Here is a 19,264-nt window from a genome sequence, read left to right on the forward strand (position 1 = left end):
TTTATCACTAGTCTCTTTTCTAAGGATATAAGGCTAAATCCTTAAGTCTGTTCCCACTTATGCATTACTAGAACCATGTTGAATCTGAGTTGTCTCTAAGAAAGTCAAAAGGAAGTGGGAACCTATTTGGGACAGACATCAAGAAGTCTGGAAGAAAATGGAAAATATGCAGTATTTAAAAGCATGGAAATGCAGAACACTCCTGTAAACCCAAAACTGCCTAGAAACAGTGTGCAATACAAAGTAGGTGCCAAAAAAAAAAATAAACAAAATGAAAAACTGAATGAGGTGTAGAGTATAAAGAGAAGAGATGATGACTAGGAACTATCCTTCAGAACCCAACCTTCAGAGACTGGATAATGAGAAAGTAGAGAATCTGTAAATGATGAATGAGGTAGAATACTGGAGACTGCAATATTATAGAAACCAAGAGAAGAAACTATTTCAAGAAGGAAGACATGGTCAATGGTACTGAGAAATCAGGAAAGATGAGGTCAGAAAAGCACCCAGTGAATGGCTGTGGCAATATGGAATCATTTGATTAATTTGAAAAAAAAAAAGTATTTTTGTTTAATAGTACTGTAGAAACCAGATTAGAATGAATGTTAAGAATAAAGGAAGCAGGTGGCTCAGTCGGTTAGGCAGCTGCCTTCAGCTCAGGTCATGATCCCAGGGTCCTGTGATTGAGTCCCTACATCGGGCTCCTTGCTCAGAGGGGAGCCTGCTTCTCCCTGTCCCTCTGCCTGCTGCCCCCCGCCCCCCGCTTGTGCTCTCTGACAAATAAATAAGTCTTTAAAAAAAAAGAATAAAAGGAAACACAGGTAGATAAATCTTCGAAAAATGTTCATATAGGGAATTAAAGAAATGGGACCACAGCTAGATGAGAATATAGGGTTGAAAAAATAGTTTAAGATGGGAGATGACAGAGCATGCTTCCATGCTGATATAGATGTTCCAATGGGACAGGAGCAGTTGAAGAGGCAAGAGAGTTAAAGTAAAATATTTGAGAAAGAGCTCAAATAGAGCAAGTGGTCTTTGACAGAAAGAGGACAGTACTTTTAACAGAAAAGAGAAAAAGGAGAAAGTTGCTGCAGGTATAAGGTTTACAGATTTTAAGGTGGAAAGATGAAGGAGATTTAGTACAGTGATTTTAATCTCTGAAGTATGAGGCAGGGTAATCAGGAAGACAGGTTTTGGATATAAGAGACAGATGAGGATGTAACAGAATTCTCGCAAGAAAATTAAATGAGATCAGGCATGCCAAAAATTTAGCACAGAACTTGACACAATGGAAGAGCTCAAAAAATGACAGCCCCTTTTATGTAATCTGATCTTTAGATGGAGAAAGTCTGCTAGATATAAAGAAAGCAATGGTCAAAAAGACAACCATGATCTCGAAAAGTGTTATATCACAAAATGTTTTAAATTCTAAAATGAAGTTTCAAAGTGGCAATAAACAAAAATCTATGCCCAGCTGAGTGAAAGATATAAATTCAAAAACAAATTTGAGACAGAAAACTTAAAACTTCAACTCTGAAAAAGACAGTTACATTGAAAAAAGAAGCCACAAACTGAGGGGAAAAAAAAATTTACAAAACACATTTGATAAAAGACCGGCATCTGAAATATACAGGGAACTCTTAAAATTCCAGAATGGCTAGGGGCACCTGGCTGGCTCAGTTGGTAGAACATGTGACTCTGGATCTCAGGGTCATGAGTTCAAGCCCCAGCTAGGTGTAGAGCCTACAAAACAAACAAACAAACAAACAAACAAAACCCTCAAGGATAAGTAAGCAATCAAACTTAAAAAAAAAAAAAGAGAGATCATGGGTGCCTGGGTGGCTCAGTTGGTTGAGTGTCCGACTCCTGGTTTCGACTCAGGTCATGATCTCAGGGTCATGGGACTAAGCCCCACGTCAGGCTCTGCGCTCAGTGCTGAGTCTGCTTGAGATGTTCTGTCTCTCCCTCAGCCCCTCCCTCCTCTCGTGCCCCCCCAAAATAAATAAGATTTTTAAAAAAACAATAGATGTGGGGCGCCTGGGTGGCTCAGTTGGTTAGGCGACTGTCTTCGGCTCAGGTCATGGTCCCGGAGTCCTGGGATCAAGTCCCGCGTCGGGCTCCCGGCTCAGCGGGGAGCCTGCTTCTCCCTCTGACCCTCTCCCCTCTCATGCTGTTTCTCTCTCTCTCTCTCTCAAATAAATAAATAAATAAAATCTTTAAAAAAAAAAAAAAAACAATAGATCTGAACAGATACTTCACCAGTGAAGCTAAACAGATGGCAAATAAGCATATGAAAAGGTTAAACATATGTCACAAGGGAACTGCAAATTACAATGAGATACCACTACACACCTATCAGAATGGCTAAAATACCAAACACTAATGCCACCAAATGCTGAAGGGGATGTGGAACAAGAACTTTCTTTTACTGATGGTGAATGGAAGACAGTTTGGCAGTTTCTTACAAAACTAAACATACTTTTACTATGTGATGCAGTAACCATGCTCCTTGGTATTTACCCAAATGAGCTGAAAACAGGTTTATACAAAAACCTGCACAAGAATGTTTTGGTAATTATAATTAATTGGAAGCAACACAAATGTCCTTCAATAGGTGAATGCATAAACAAACTGTGGTACATCATACAATGGAATACTATTCAGCAATACAAAGAAATGAGCTATTAAACCATAAAAACACATGGAGGAACCTTAAATGTACATTGCTCAGTAAAAGAAACCAAACTGAAAAGGCTATGTACTATATGATTCTAGCTATATGACACTCTAGAAAATGTAAAGTAAAACCATGGAGACAGTAAAAAGATCAGTGATTGCTAGGGGTTTGTGGGGAAGGAAGGAGGGTTGAATAGGTGGAGCACAGGGGAATTTTAGGGCAGTGAAACTATTCCTTATGATACTGTGATTTGTCAAAACCCACAGAACGTGTAAGACCAAGCATGAACCCTAATGGACTTCAGTTAACAACAATTACGGACACTGGTTCATCAGTTGTAACAAATGTATCACACTAATGCAAGATGTTAATATAGGGGCAACTGTGGGGAGGTGGGGTTAGAGGTATATGAGAACACTCTACACTTCATTTTTCAGTAAACCTAAAACTGGTCTAAAAACAAAGTCTACTTTAAAAAAAAAACCTACAACCAATAGAGTTAAAGACATAAAACCGTTTAGAAAAACACAAAGGTAGGAGGGGACTGGGTGACTCAGTCGTTAAGTGTCTGCCTTCGGCTCAGGTCATGATCCCATGGTCCTAGGATCGAGCCCCGCATCGGGCTCCCTGTTCGCAGGAAGCCTGCTTCTCCCTCCCCCAATCCCCCTGCTTGTGTTCCCTCTCTTGCTGTGTCTCTCTCTGCCCAATAAATAAATAAAATCCTTAAAAAAAAAAAAAGAAAAACACAAAGTTAGAGCAAGGAATAGATCAGAAAATTCATGAAAAAAAATTAAAATAAGTCATTAACAAGAAAAAAACGTTTACCCTCACTAGCACAGCACAGTTTCCTGCTTAAAGCCCAGAATCAAACATATTTGGGCTCCTCCATTTACTAGCTATGTTACCATAAGCAAGGTTTTAAACTTTTCCAAGCATATGTCTCTCAAAGTGTAGTCTACTGACTAGCATAAACACCATCAAATGGAACCCACGTGTTTGAAATGCAGAACCCTGCACCAAATCCTACAAGTACTGATTTAGAATCTGATTTAACAAGATGCTTAGGTGATTCATATGCACATTAAAGTTCGAGAAGTCTACTCTAAGTCTCAATTTTCTCACTTCTCTAATGAAGATGAGATTAGTATTTATCTCCGAAGACTTAAAATTAAATAAGGTAAAACACAAAAATACTTAGCAACCACCAAACACTTGATAATGTTTGCTAATACTATATCAGTAACTGAAGCAAAGTAAATTAAAAGTAGTTTACTTTTAATTTACTTTGTAAATTAAAATTTACAAAATGTAAAAAATTATACATTTTTTGCAGCTTTAAACTAGCAAAAAGGGGCACCCTGGGTGGCTCAGTCGGTTAAGCATCTGCCTTCGACTCAGGTCATGATCCCAGAGTCCTGGGATTGAGCACCACATGCTCCCTGCTCAGTAGGGAGTCTGCTTCTCCCTCTCCCTCTGCCCCTCCTCCTGCTTGTGCTCTCTCTCTCAAATAAATAAAATCTTTAAAATAATAATAATAATAAATAAACTAGCAAATTTCAAAAACAACAATCAAGGCTGCTGAAGATGAAGTAAGACAGATAACCATCCACACAACTGGTTAAAATGTATGTGAGGTATAATCTTTCTGGAAAGCAATTTGGCAAGATGTACCAAATGTCTTTAAAATGTTCATACTTGGGGCACCTGGGTGGCTCAGTCATTAAGCATCTGCCTTCGGCTCAGGTCATGATCCCAAGGTCCTGAGATCAAGCCCCGCACAGGGCTCCCTGCTCAGCAGGAAGCCTGCTTCTCCCCTTCTCCCACTCCCCTTGCTTGTGTTCCCTCTCTCACTGTCTCTCTCTCTGTCAAATAAATAAAATCTTTAAAATAAATAAATAAATAAAATGTTCATACTCTTTGACCCACTTTTGGGAAACTATGATAAAGAGTCAAAGAGAAATGTGGACAAAAACTCTGTTCACAGATGTTCTCGGCACAGTTATCTATAATAGTGAGTATAATAAAATGAACTCCACAGGGTAGAATCATAAATTAACTAAATCCTTCCTCCTACCCATGCTATGTTGGGGTCTCCTTTTCCTGCTCCTAGATTATGTCATCATCAAATTTTGTAGATTTTCTAGTAATTTTCAGGTATTAAAATGGTTTCATTTTCAAACATTAAAAAGACCATTTTGACCTAAATCAGAACTTCAATTTTCATTCTAATTCCTCAGCTCAGGCCTAGACTGAAAATTGCACAAACCAGAATTAGAGAGCAATGTATGTTTTCATTATTCCTCTACCGTGCTCTTCCACTCTTTCACTCTTCCTCCCCACTTCACAATGCTGCTTACAGTTCATTTCTCCAGAATCAGAAGCAGCAAAGTAGAAGAAAGCAAGAAGAGTAATGAAAGGAAAAGTGCAAGGATTTACATAACTATTTTGTAGGAATCTGATGTCAATGCTCTATGCTAACACCAAATTCTGCCCTTCTTTCCTGTGAAGCACATTATGGGTTCCTCCGAGATCCTATACATGGGCAATTCAATCCCTGGCTAACATCCCATACTTGGATTTAGCTTAGAAGGCACAAATCACATAGCCTCTTTCTGTTAGTGCTAACTCCCCCACAGCAGTCAGTTTTCTTGGGCAAGATTCTTACAGCTCTATTCTAGTTACCTTCTGCTCTGTCTACTTATTTTGCCCATGGGGAGAAAAATCACCATTTTTGCCCCCCAAAACTCTAGAAGTACTAGGTCCTCCCATTACAGCCTCCTTACTTGTTCTACTCCAGGCTGGATCTAACCTTCAGACTTTTCTCAGGGAGTCAGGCAACAACTTCATGCCCATTCCCATGCCATGCCCAATTCAACTAGGGTCAGGATCTACCCAGAATTCTCGCCCTGTACTTCACAGCTCAAGCACTTCTACAAATTAGCAAGCTTCAATCTGTCAGTAAAATCTCAGTCCTTTTAACAGGCAACCCCAATTGCTATGACTGATTTTCATGAAACTCTCTTAACTTATATGAAGATGAGGGAGAAGCACAGCATTTCTATACCCCCTTAAAAAAAAATCTTCATTTGGGGTACCTGGGTGACTTAGTCGGTTGAGCAACCGACTCTTGATTTCAGTTCAGGTCATAATTTCACGGTCACGAGAGAGCCCCACACTGGGCTCTGCACTCAGTGTGGAGTCTGCTTGAGATTCTCTTTCCCTCCCTCCCTCTCTCTCTGCTCCTCCCCCTACTCGTATTTGCACTCTGTCTCGAAAAAATAAAATCTTTTAAAAAACATCTTCATTTGGGGCACCTGGGTGGCTCAGTTGGTTAAGTGACTGCCTTCGGCTTGGGTCATGATCCCGGAGTCCTGGGATCGAGTCCCACATCAGGCTCCTGGCTTGGCGGGGAGACTGCTTCTCCCTCTGACCCTCTGCCCTCTTGTGCTGTTTCTCATTCTCTCTCTCTCTCTCTCTCAAATAAAATCTTTAAAAAAAAAAAAAGAAAAACACGAGAATCCTGAAAAAAAAATCTTCATTTGTTTACATACATATATGTAAGTGAATAGTTTATATATCCATATATGTGTACACTCAAAGATACACAGAGAACAAGGTGTTTAAAAAGTAGTTTCATCTGGACGCCTGGGTGGCTCAGTTGGTTAAGCGACTGCCTTCGGCTCAGGTCATGATCCTGGAGTCCCTGGATCGAGTCACACATCAGGCTCCCTGCTCGGCAGGGAGTCTGCTTTGCCCTCTGACCCTATCCCCTCTCATGTGTTCTCTCTCATTCTCTCTCTCTCAAATAAATAAATAAAATCTTTAAAAAATAAAAATAAAATAAAAAGTAGTTTCATCTTTCAACAAGTCCTATAGGAGTAATTTGACACCCTTTATTAAAATATGGAGGTAACTGCTGGATATTGTCCTCACCTCTGGAGCCTGAACTGTAACTCTAAGAAAACAGGAAAAGCCTCATTTAATATCCTGTTACACAAATAATTAGAAACCATCTAAACATCCAAAAACAGAGAAAGGGTTAAACAAAGTTAGCACAACCATATCATTAAAAAATTTGTATTAAAAACTGCTTATGAAAAATCTGATATAAAGAATGCAAAACTATTTTAAATATATTAAAACCCTAAATAATACACCCCCAATAACATAAATTTGAATATAATGCAACTATTTCCAGAACGTTTAAACATGGCCTTATAACTCTATGAAATTTATATTTTTAAACTTCATGTTATTGTTTAACTTTTTAAACTTTAAGATTGTATTTATTTATTTGACAGAGAGAGAGTGCACAAGCAGGGGGGAGATGGAGAAGGAGAAGCAGGCTCCCCGTTGAGCAGGGAGCCCGAAGCAGGGCTTGATCCCAGGACCCTGGAATCATGACCCAAGCTGAAAGCAGCCACTTAACCAAATGAGCGACCCAGGGACCCCAACATTTTAAACTTTTAAACTTCAAGTCATTATGGTAGGAATTTACTGTATTTCAAATATGTAAAATAGTATGTATAAAATGATACAAATGCATATGTATATAAAATTATGTATTGATAGATATTAGAAGGAAAATACTAATTATGTAATATCAGTACTTATTAAAAGGAAATAAATATTCACAGTTTCATTGGTGGTGAAGCTGCAGATAATTTTGATTCTTTGTATTTTTCCCTCTTATGTTATGTACTCCTCTTACAATTAAAAATATTTTTTTCCAGGAGCAGAGGAGCAAGATGGCAGAGGAGTAGGAGACATGGATTTCATCTGGTCCCAGGAATTCACCGGATAAGGATCAAACCATTCTGAATACCTACAAACTCAACAGGAGATCGAAGAAAAGAATAGCAACAACTCTGAACAGAAAAGCAACTACTTTCTGGAAGGTAGGACGTGCGGAGAAGTGAATCTGAGGCAATATTCAGGAGGATAGACAGCGGGGGAGGGGGTCTCCGTCAGCCGCTACTGGCAAGTGATAGAGCCGCGGAGCAAAAAATCAGAACTTTTAGAAGTCTGCTCCGCTGAGGGACGTCACTCCAGTGGCTGGGGGTGGGTGGGGTGGTGGTGGAACCCTCACGGGACAGTGTGGTCTCAGGACCCTCGGGGTCGCAGGAAGACCGGGGGAGCCTGAGTGCGGCAGAGCTCCCAGGTATCGGAGCGGGGAAGCCGGCTGCAGAGACGGAGCCGAGGAGTGGGCTCTCAGCTCGGGGTTGTCATATACCGTGATCAGCGGCACAGTCGGGCCCCTGCTCTTCCAGCAGGGACGCAACAAGCGGCAGATATGGGGAGACTCCCCTTCCTCCCACGGGAGGAGCGGCGCAGGAGCGCACCGCAGGGATCTGCTGGGTTTGGAGACTCCACACCCGGTCGGGTGCCAGAGAGAAACGCTCGGTCACAGGCCAGGTGAGCACGGAGTGTGGCCTGAGACCGGGGAGACAGGAGTGACTGACTGCTTTTCTCTGGGGGTGCACTGAGGAGTGGGGCCGCGAGTTCTTGGCTCCTCCGGGGCGGAGACTGGGAGGCCGCCATTTAACTCTTGTCCTCCAAAACTGCACGGAAAGCTTGCAGGGAACAAAAGCTCCCGAGAGCAAACCCGAGCAGATTACTTAGCCCAGACCCGGCAAGGGCGGGGCAATTCCACCTCTGGCAAAGACATTTGGGAACCATGGCAACAGGCCCCTCCCCCAAAGGATCAGCAAGAAGAGCCAGCCAAAACCAATTTTACGGATCAATGAGAACCACAGAACTCCAGCCCTAGGGGAGTACTGCACATAGAATTCATGGCTATTTTCCCATAATTCTTTAGTCTTTCAAAGTTAATTTTTTTTTTTTTACTTTTTTGTTTTTGAAATTTTCTTTTTCCCTTTTTCACCAACATCTTATCAGTCCCTTTTTAAAAAAATCTTATTTTTCATTTTTAGAGTCATATTCTATCCCTTCATAGTAGTTAACCTTATTTTTGGTATATACATATATATAAGTTGTTCTCTCTTTAAAATTTTGGGATACAGTTTCTTCTAACAGACCAAAATATACCCTAAATCTCTAGTGAATGGCTTTGTTCTAATCTCCTGCCTGATCACATTCTCTCTCTTTTTTTAAAATCCTTTCGTTTTTCAACCAACTTACCTTATCAATTCCTTTTATAAAATCTTTTATAATTTTCATCTTTAGTCATATTCCATCCCTTCATCGTATTAACCCTTATTTTTATACATATATAAGTTTTCTTCCTTTAAAATTTTGGGAGGCACTTTCTTCTAACAGACCAAAATACACCCAAAATCTAGTGTGTGGCACTGATCTATGCACCAGCCTGATCATATCTGATCATATTCTGTTTTTTTGTTTTGTTCTGTTTTTGTTTGTTTTTAACTTTTTCTTTTTTTTTTTTTCTTTTTCTTTTTCTGTTTTCTTTCTTTCCCTTTCTTTTCCTCCGGTTTCAGGTCTTTTCTGATTTGTTTAGAGTGTATTATCTGGGGACGTTGTTACCCTGTTAGCATTTTGTTCTCTCATTCATCTATTCTCCTCTGGACAAAATGACAAGACGGAAAAAATCACCTCAACAAAAAGAACAAGAGGCAGTACTGACTGCCAGGGACCTAATCAATATAGACATTAGTACGATGTCAGAACTAGAGTTCAGATGATGACTTTAAAGATACTAGCTGGGCTTGAAAAAAGCATGGAAGTTATTAGAGAAACCCTTTCTGGAGAAATAAAAGAACTAAAATCTAACCAAGTCGAAATCAAAAAGGCTATTAATGAGGTGCAATCACAAATGGAGGCTCTAACTGCTAGGATAAATGAGGCAGAAGAAAGAATTAGTGATATAGAAGACCAAATGATGGAAAATAAAGAAGCTGAGAAAAAGAGAGATAAACAACTACTGGATCATGAGGGCAGAATTCGAGAGATAAGTGATACCATAAGACAAAACAACATTAGAATAATTGGGATCCCAGAAGAAGAAGAAAGAGGAGAGGGACAGAACGTATATTGGAACGAATTATAGCAGAGAACTTCCCTAATTTGGGGAAAAAAAACAGGCATCAAAATCCAGGAGGCACAGAGAACCCCCCTAAAAATCAATAAAAATAGGTCAACACCCCGACATCTAATAGTAAAACTTATGAGTCTCAGAGACAAAGAGAAAATCCTGAAAGCAGCTCGGGAGAAGAGATCTGTAACCTACAATGGTAGAAACATTAGATTGGCAACAGACCTGGCAGGCCAGAAAGGACTGGCATGATATATTCAGAGCACTAAATGAGAAAAATATGCAGCCAAGAATACTATATCCAGCTAGGCTGTCACTGAAAATAGAAGGAGAGATAAAAAGCTTCCAGGACAGACAAAAACTAAAGGAATTTGCAAACACAAAACCAGCCCTCCAAGAAATACTGAAAGGGGTCCTCTAAGCAAAGAAAGAGCCTAAAAGTAACACACCAGAAAGGAACACAGACAATATACAGTAACAGTCACCTTACAGGCAATACAGTGGCACTAAATTCATATCTTTCAATAGTTACCCTGAATGTAAATGGGCTAAATGCCCCAATCAAAAGACACAGGGTATCAGGTTGGATAAAAAAAACAAGACCCATCAATATGCTGTCTGCAAGAGACTTATTTTAGGCCCAAAGACACCCCCAGATTGAAAGTGAGGGGGAGAAAAACCATTTACCATGCTAATAGACACCAAAAGAAAGCTGAGGTGTCAATCCTTATATCAGACAAATTAGATTTTAAACCAAAGACTATAATAAGAAACGAGGAAGGACACTATATCATACTTAAAGGGTCTATCCAACAAGAAGATCTAACAATTGTAACTATCTATGCTCCTAACTTGGGAGCAGCCACTTATATAAGCTCATTAATAACAAGAGCAAAGAAACACATCAACAGCAATATGATTATAGTGGAGGACTTTAACACCCCCCTCACTGAAAGGGACAGATCATCTAAGCAAAAGATCAACAAGGAAATAAAGACTTTATTTTTTTTTTTAAGATTTTATTTATTTATTCATGAGAGACAGAGAGAGAGACAGAGGCAGAGGGAGAAGCAGGCTCCCCACGGAGCAGGGAGCCTGATGCAGGACTCGATCCCAGGACCCTGGGATCATGACCTGAGCCGAAGGCAGACGCTTAACCGACTGAGCCACCCAGGCGTCCCAGGAAATAAAGACTTTAAATGACACCCTGGACCAAATGGATTTCACAGATATATTCAGAACATTCCATCCCCAAAAAAACAACAGAATACACATTCTTCTCTAGTGCCCATGGAACATTCTCCAGAATAGATCACATCCTAGGTCACAAATCAGTTCTCAACCGGTACCAAAAGACTGGGATCATTTCCTGCATATTTTCAGACCACAATGCTTTGAAACTAGATCTCAATCACAAGAAGAAAGTTGGAAAGAACTCAAGTACATGGAGGCTAAAGAGCATCTTACTAAAGAATGAATGGGTCAACCAGGAAATTAAAGAAGAATTTAAAAACTTCATGGAAATAAATGAAAATGAAAACACAACTATTCCAAATCCTTGGGATGCAGCAAAGGTGGTCCTAAGAGGAAAGTATATAGCAATACAAGCCTTTCTCAAGAAACAAGAAAGGTCTCAAATACACAACCTAACCCTACATCTAAGGAGCTGGAGAAAGAACAGCAAATAAAGCCTAAACCCAGCACGAGAAGAGAAGTAATAAAGATCAGAGCAGAAATCAATCAAATAGAAACCAAAGAACAGTAGAACAGATCAACGAAACTAGGAGCTGGTTCTTTGAAAGAATTAACAAGATCGATAAACCCCTGGCAAGACTTACAAAAAAGAAAAGACAAAGGACCCAAATAAATAAAATCATGAATGAAACAGGAGAGATCACAACCAACATGAAAGAAATACAAACAACGATAAGAACATATTATGAGCAACTATATGCCAGCACATTATAATCTGGACGAAATGGATGCATTCCTAGAGATGTATCAACTACCAAAACTGAACCAGGAAGAAATAGAAAACCTGAACAGACCTATAACCACTAAGGAAATTGAAGCAGTCATCAAAAATCTCCCAACAAACAAATGCCCAGGGCCAGATGGCTTCCCAGGGAAATTCTACCAAACATTTCAAGAAGAATTAATACCTATTCTTCTGAAACTGTTCCAAAAAATAGAAATGGAAGGAAAACTTCCAAACTCATTTTATGAGGCCACCATTACCTTGATCCCCAAACCAGACAAAGACCCCATCAAAAAGGAGAATTACAGACCAATATCCTTGATGAACATGGATGCAAAAATTCTCACCAAAATACAAGCCAATAGGATCCAACAGTACATTAAAAGGATTATCCACCACGACCAAGTGGGATTTATCCCTGGGCTGCAAGGTTGGTTCAACATCCGCAAATCAATGTGATACAATACATTAATAAAAAAAAAAGGATAAGATCCTCTCAATAGATGCAGAAAAAGCATTTGAGAAAGAACAGCATCCTTTCTTGATGAAAACTCTTCAGAGTATAGGGATAGAGGGTACATACCTCAATATCATAAAAGCCATCTATGAAAAACCCACAGCGAATATCATTTGCAACAGGGAAAAACTGAGAGCTTTCTCCCTAAGGTCAGGAACACGGCAGGGATGTCCCCTATCACCACTGCTATTCAACATAGTATTAGAACTTCTAGCCACAGCAATCAGACAACAGAAAGAAACAAAAGGCATCCAAACCAGCAAAGAAGTCAAACTCTCACTGTCTGCAGATGATATGATACTCTGTGTGGAAAACCCAAAAGACTCCACCCCAAAACTGCTAGAACTCATACAGGAATTCAGTAAAGTGGCAGGATAGAAAATCAATCCACAGAAATCAGTGGCATTCCTGTACACCAACAACAAGACAGAAGAAAGAGAAATTAAGGAGTCGATCCCATTTACAATCGCACCCAAAACCGTAAGATACCTAGGAATAAATCTAACTAAAGAGGCAAAGAATCTGTACTCAGAAAACTATAAAATACTCATGAAAGAAATTGAGGAAGACACAAAGAAATGGAAAAACGTTCCATGCTCATGGATTGGAAGAACAAATATTGTGAAGATGTCAATGCTACCTAGAGCAATCTACACATTCAATGCAATCCCTATCAAAATACCATCAACTTTTTTCAAAGAAATGGAACAAATAATCCTAAAATTTGCATGGAACCAGAAAAGACCCTGAATAGACAGAGGAATGTTGAAAAAGAAAAGCAAAGCTGGTGGCATCACAATTCCGGATTTCAAGCTCTATTACAAAGCTGTAATCATCAAGACAGTATGATACTGGCACAAAAACAGACACACAGACCAATGGAACATAATAGAGAGCCCAGAAATGGACCCTCAACTCTAGGGTCAACTAATCTTTGACAAAGCAGGAAAGAATGTCCAATGGAAAAAAGACAGTCTCTTCAACAAATGGTGTTGGGAAAACTGGACAGCCACATGCAGAAGAATGAAACTGGACCATTTCCTTACACCATACACAAAAATAGACTCAAAATGGTTGAAAGACCTAAATGTGAGACAGGAGTCCATCAAAATCCTAAAGGAGAACACAGGCAGCAACCTCTTCGACCTCAGCCGCAGCAACTTCTTCCTAGAAACATCGCCAAAGGCAAGGGAAGCAAGGGCAAAAATGAACTATTGGGACTTCATCAAGATAAACAGCTTTTGCATAGCAAAGGAAACATTCAACCAAACCAAAATATAACCGACAGAATGGGAGAAAATATTTGCAAATGACATGTCAGATAAAGGGCTAGTATCCAAAATCTTAAAGAACTTATTAAACTCAACACCCAAAGAACAAATGATCCAATCAAGAAATGGGCAGAAGACATAAACAGACATTTCTGCAAAGAAGACATCCAAATGGCCAACAGACACATGAAAAAGTGCTCAGCATCGCTCAGCATCAGGGAAATCCAAATCAAAACTTCAATGAGATATCACCTCACACCAGTCAGAATGGTTAAAATTAACAAGTCAGGAAATGTCAGATGTTGGCAAGGATGCGGAGAAAGGGGAACCCTCCTACACTGTTGGTGGGAATGCAAGCTGGTGCAGCCACTCTGGAAAACAGTATGGAAGTTCCTCAAAAAGTTGAAAATAGAGCTACCATACGACCCAGCAATTGCACTACTGGGTATTTACCCCAAAGATACAAATGTAGGGATCCAAAGGGGTATGTGCACTCCGATGTTTATAGCAGCAATGTCCACAATAGCCAAACTGTGGAAAGAGCCAAGATGTCCATCGACAGATGAATGCATAAAGAAGATATGGCATATATATACAATGGATATTATGCAGCCATCAGAAGGAATGAAATCTTGCCATTTGCAATGACGTGGATGGAAATGGAGGGTATTATGCTGAGCGAAATAAGTCAATCAGAGAAAGACATGTATGATATGACCTCACTGATATGAGGAATTCTTAATCTCAGGAAACAAACTGAGGGTTGCTGGAGTGGTGGGGAGTGGGAGGGATGGGGTGGCTGGGTGATAGACACTGGGGAAGGTTGTGCTATGGTGAGGGCTGTGAATTGTGTAAGACTGTTGAATCACAGACCTGTACCTCTGAAACAAATAATACATTATATGTTAAAAGGAAAAAAAAAAAGAAGATAGCAGGAGGGGAAGAATGAAGGGGGGGAAATCAGAGGGGGAGACGAACCATGAGAGACTATGGACTGTGAAAAACAAACAGAGTTCTAGAGGGGAGGGGGTTGGGGGATGGGTTAGCCTGGTGATGGGTATTAAGGAGGGCATGTTCTGCATAGAGCACTGCGTGTTATACGCAAACAGTGAATCATGGAACATTACCTCAAAAACTAATGATGTAATGTATGGTGATTAACGTAACATAATAATAAATTTTTTTTTTTCCGGGGCGCCTGGTTGGCTCATTCATTAAGCATCTGCCTTCGGCTCAGGTCATGATCCCAGGGTCCTGGGATCGAGCCCCACATCGGGCTCCCTGCTCAGTGGGAAGCTTGCTTCTCCTCTCCCACTCCCACTGCTTGTGTTCCCTCTCTTGCTCTCTGTCAAATAAATAAATAAAATCTTTATTAAAGAACATTTTTTCAGGGTACCTGGGTGGCTCAGTCATTAAGCGTCTGCCTTCAGCTCAAGTCATGGTCCCAGGGTCCTGGGATCAAGCCCCGCATCGGGCTTCCTGCTCAGCGGGAAGCCTGCTTCCTCCCTCTCCCTCTCCCACTCCCCCTGGTGTGTTTCCTCTCTCACTGTCTCTCTCTCTCTATCAAATAAATAAATAAAATCTTTAAAAAAAAAACAAACATTTTTTCAATAACCACCTCTCATGCTTCTATGAAAACAAGACCAATAACAGCACATTCTGGACACAATGTTATCTGTATTTTCACTTATTTTAGTACAAAAGTCTATGCCACAACTATGGAACTGGACTAGCTGGGCTACTGCCACCATAATCAACATCACAGGAACTGTGTCATTCAAGGTCCAGCATTACAAACTAGAAATGTATTAATATGCTGATTAACTATACAGTTTTCTTTCTAAACTGATCTGACACAGCAAAACCCATTAGAAACATTTGCTCTAACAAACAAAAAATTATTTTTAGCTACATCTCCACAGGATTCATGAAGAACCACAAGGGAAAAATTCTTCACTGGCCTCCTCAATAATATAGTAGAATCACTCAAAATTTCTATACCCACTAATTTAGTGCAGACACCACTTTGCTCAATAAATAATGCCAGTTATAAGACACAGGGCTTCCCATAACCCTGAGATCATGACCCCAGCCAAAATCAAGGGTCAGATGCCCAAGCAACTAAGTCATTTGGAAGTTAAAATTATTTCCAAACTATAATTCTGTATCTAGTCAAATCATTCACTAGGGAAAGTTGAGTAAGATTTTCAGCATTTTTAAAAACTTTCCCTGTACCCTTTCTCAAAACAAAAAACCAAGAAAGAAGGAATCATAAGATCCAGAAAATAGGATCTACGTTAAAAGGCAAAAAGGTAAATCCAAGAGGCAAAGGAAATTTCTGAGACGAAAGCAGTGCAGAACTAAAACAATAACCCAAACAATCCAGATTGGAGAAAATGGCAAAGGGCTCCAAGAAATGGGTCTCCTTAGAGTAGAAATGAAACTGGAGGGGCGCCTGGGTGGCTCAATCTTTGGGCGTCTGCCTTCGGCTCAGGTCATGATCCCAGAGTCCTGAGATCGAGCCCCACGTCGGGCTCCCTGCTCCGCGGGGAGCCTGCTTCTCCCTCCGCCTCTGCCTGCTTGTGTTCCCTCTCTCCCTGTGTCTCTCTCTGTCAAATAAATAAAATCTTAAAAAAAAAAAAAAAAAGAAATGAAACTGGTAATTGAGAGATAATTCTTCATGGGTCTTTTGCATTTCTGTACATCATGTGAGCAAAAGCACTTTGTTCTGGACTATCTTTTCAAGGATGTTTGTATAGAAAACAGTTTTAGAAGATAGGCTGTTTTCCTCTGGAGCAAAGGGCAGCATGCTTACTGACGAATATAAAACATTCAGGCTCCTCCCAATAATGCAACCCAATGCATGCATAGATATCATCTGTCCCTCTTCATATCACACTGAGAATTGGGGTTTGGGGAACTAGCATAGTCCAAGAAAAGGCTTATGTTTATTCCTTCGAGTAATAAAGTCCTTAGTCTCTGACCCTAGAGTTTCATATCTTCTGCCACCGCATCCATAAAACTGTGGCCATCTAACCAGATAGTATAGAGTTAAATTTCAGACTCTTCACAGTTCTTGACAACTGACAGATTAAGGATATGCTTTAAATATGTTAAGATTTATATGTCCAGGGGAGAGTTCAGAGATGAATTAGAAATAGATGCATAAGTAATGAATCAGCCAAAAACTAAGATAATTATTAGTGCCAAGGAAAAGAAAACATTCAAATGAAAAGTATAACCACAGTCCACTCTAGGCTTCAGATGCAAATATTTACATAAATATAATGGACAAAATGAATAAATCCAAAATTGCTAGAAGTCATGTTGAAAAGATAGAAAGTGTAAGAAAACAAAGTCTCCATTTCTCATAGTAGAAATGTCCAAAACATTAAAAATAACAATATGAGCACTGGACATACTGAGTTATACATCAAGGCAAAAGACAAAGAGGTACTCTTGGTTTTTCTGTTTTGTTTTTTTATTGTACATCCAACAGATCTTCAATGCTGGAAATAATCAAATCTGTGCTATTCAATGTGGTAGTCACTAGGCATATGTGATTATGGAGCACTTAAGAAGTAGCTAGTGGAAGTGTAAAATTTTCATTTAAATTTAATTAATTTAAAGTAACCATATGAGGGGCTCTTGGGTGGCTCAGTAGGTTGGGCATCTGCCTTTGGCTCAGGTCATGATCTCAGGGTCATGGGATCAAGTCCTGCATCGGGCTCACTGCACAACAGGGAGCCTGCTTCTCCCTCTGCCTGCAGTTCTGCCTACTTGTGATCTCCCGCTCTCTGTCAAATGAATAAATAAAATCTTTTTTAAAAAAGGTACCCATATGAGATCAATATACAAAAATCAATTATATTTTTATACAATAGCAATAAACAATCCAAAAAGGAAATTAAAAAATCAACTTCATTTACAATATGATAAAAAAAATACTTAGAAACAACTTTTTTTTTTTTTTAAGATTTTTTATTTATTTATTTGACAGAGAGAGACACAGAGAGAGCAGGAACACAAGCATGGGGAGTAGGAAAGGGAGAAGCAGGCTTCCCATGGAGCAGGGAGCCCGATGCGGGGCTCGATCCCAGGACTGTAGGATCACGACCCGAGCTGAAGGCAGATGCTTAACGACTGAGCCACCCAGGTGCCCCAGGAAACAACTTTTAAAGTGTAAGACACTGAAAACTAGAAAAAATCATTTAAACAAATTAAAGAAGACCTAATTAAATGGAAAGATGTCCCATGTCCACGGATCAGAAGGCTTAATATCATTAAGATGGCTCCTCCAGTGTACCTACAAATTTAACACAATCCCTATTAAAATCCCAGCAGCCTTTCTGGCAGAAATTAACAAGTGATCCTAAAATTCATATACAAATTCAAGATACAGAGTAACCAAAATTATCTTTTTTTTAAAGATTTATTTACCCATTTTAGAAAGAGTGAGAGACAATGAGCATAGGGTGGAGGAACAGAGAGAGAGAGAAAAAGTCCAAGCAGACTCCATGCTGAGAGCAGAGCCCCACACAGGGCTCAGTCTTTTGACCCTGAGATCATGACCTGAGCCTAATTCAAGAGTCAGATGCTTAACCAACTGTGCCACCCAGGCACCCCCAAAATAATCTTGAAAAAGAACAAAGTTCTTTTTTTTTTTTTTTAAGATTTTATTTATTTATTCATGAGAGACAGAGAAAGAGAGAGAGGCAGAGGGAGAAGCAGGCTCCCAAGGAGCAGGGAGCCCGATGTGGGACTCGATCCCAGGACCCTGGGATCATGACCTGAGCCGAAGGCAGATGCTTAACCATCTGAGCCACCCAGGCGCCCGAAAAAGAACAAAGTTCTTTTCAAAGACACATACATCAGAATCTCAAAACTACAAAAGACTCTGTAGTACAGGCATGAGGATAACATGCATCAACGTTTTAGAATTAAGAGTCCAGAAATAAAACCATCATTTATGGGTAATTAATTTTCAACAAAGGTGCCAAGACAATTTGATGAGGAAAGTCTTTTCAACACATGATGAGACAACTAGATAGCCACATGCAAGGGAATAAATATTATAGCCTCCTACCTCACAACGTATGTAAAAATTAACTCAAAAGGGATCAAAGACCTAAATGTCAAAGTTAAAACTATAAAACTCCTAGGAAATATAGGAATAAATCTTTGTGACCTTTGAAATAGGCTTTGGTTTCCTAGATATAACAACTAAAGCTCACAAAAAAAGGAAAAAATAGTTATGTTAGACTTCATTAAAATTAAAAATGTGCAGGTCAAAGAATACCATCAAGAAAATGAAAGGAAAATGCACAGAATGGGAGACATTATTTGCAAATCATGTACCTCATAAGAGACTTGTATCCTAAATATCTGAAAAACTTTTGCAATTAAACAACTAAAAGACAATCCAATTTTTAACGTGCAACAGGTTTGAACAGACATTTCTCCAAAGAAGATATACCAATGATCAAAAAGTACATGAATAGATGCTCAACATCACTAGTTGTTAGGGAAATGAACACTAAAGCTACAAAAAGGCCACTTCATGCCTATTAAGATGGCTATACTCAAAAAGACAGTCAATAACAGGTGTCAGTGAGGATGTGGACAAACTGGAGTCCTCATACAATAGGATACAACTACCCTGGAAACAATCTGGCAGATCCACAAATAGTTAAACATAGAGTTATATGATCTAGCAATTTCATTCTCATTTCAAGAGAAGTAAAAACATATGCCCATAGGAAAACTTATATATGTATAGTGTTATATGTTCTGTATGTGTGGTAGCATT

The 19,264-nt window shown here is 39.6% G+C and overlaps 1 protein-coding gene and 1 long non-coding RNA gene across 8 annotated transcripts in view; one reads left to right on the forward strand and one right to left on the reverse strand.

The window, feature by feature from the left end:
• The window catches only part of LOC118012124, a 58,717-nt gene extending 51,711 nt beyond the window's left edge, over positions 1–7,006 (forward strand). Inside the window, exon 4 of the long non-coding RNA XR_004679612.1 lies at positions 6,979–7,006. This is a non-coding gene — a long non-coding RNA (uncharacterized LOC118012124). The remainder of the gene's footprint in view (positions 1–6,978) is intronic.
• Positions 1–19,264, reverse strand: part of ABI2 (abl interactor 2) — a 167,769-nt gene that overhangs the window by 114,992 nt on the left and 33,513 nt on the right. The window lies entirely within an intron of this gene.

Source organism: Mirounga leonina, unplaced genomic scaffold (assembly GCF_011800145.1).
Source record: "Mirounga leonina isolate KUSES-001 unplaced genomic scaffold, KU_Mleo_1.0 Mir_151, whole genome shotgun sequence".
In the NCBI taxonomy this organism is placed as follows: domain Eukaryota; kingdom Metazoa; phylum Chordata; class Mammalia; order Carnivora; family Phocidae; genus Mirounga; species Mirounga leonina.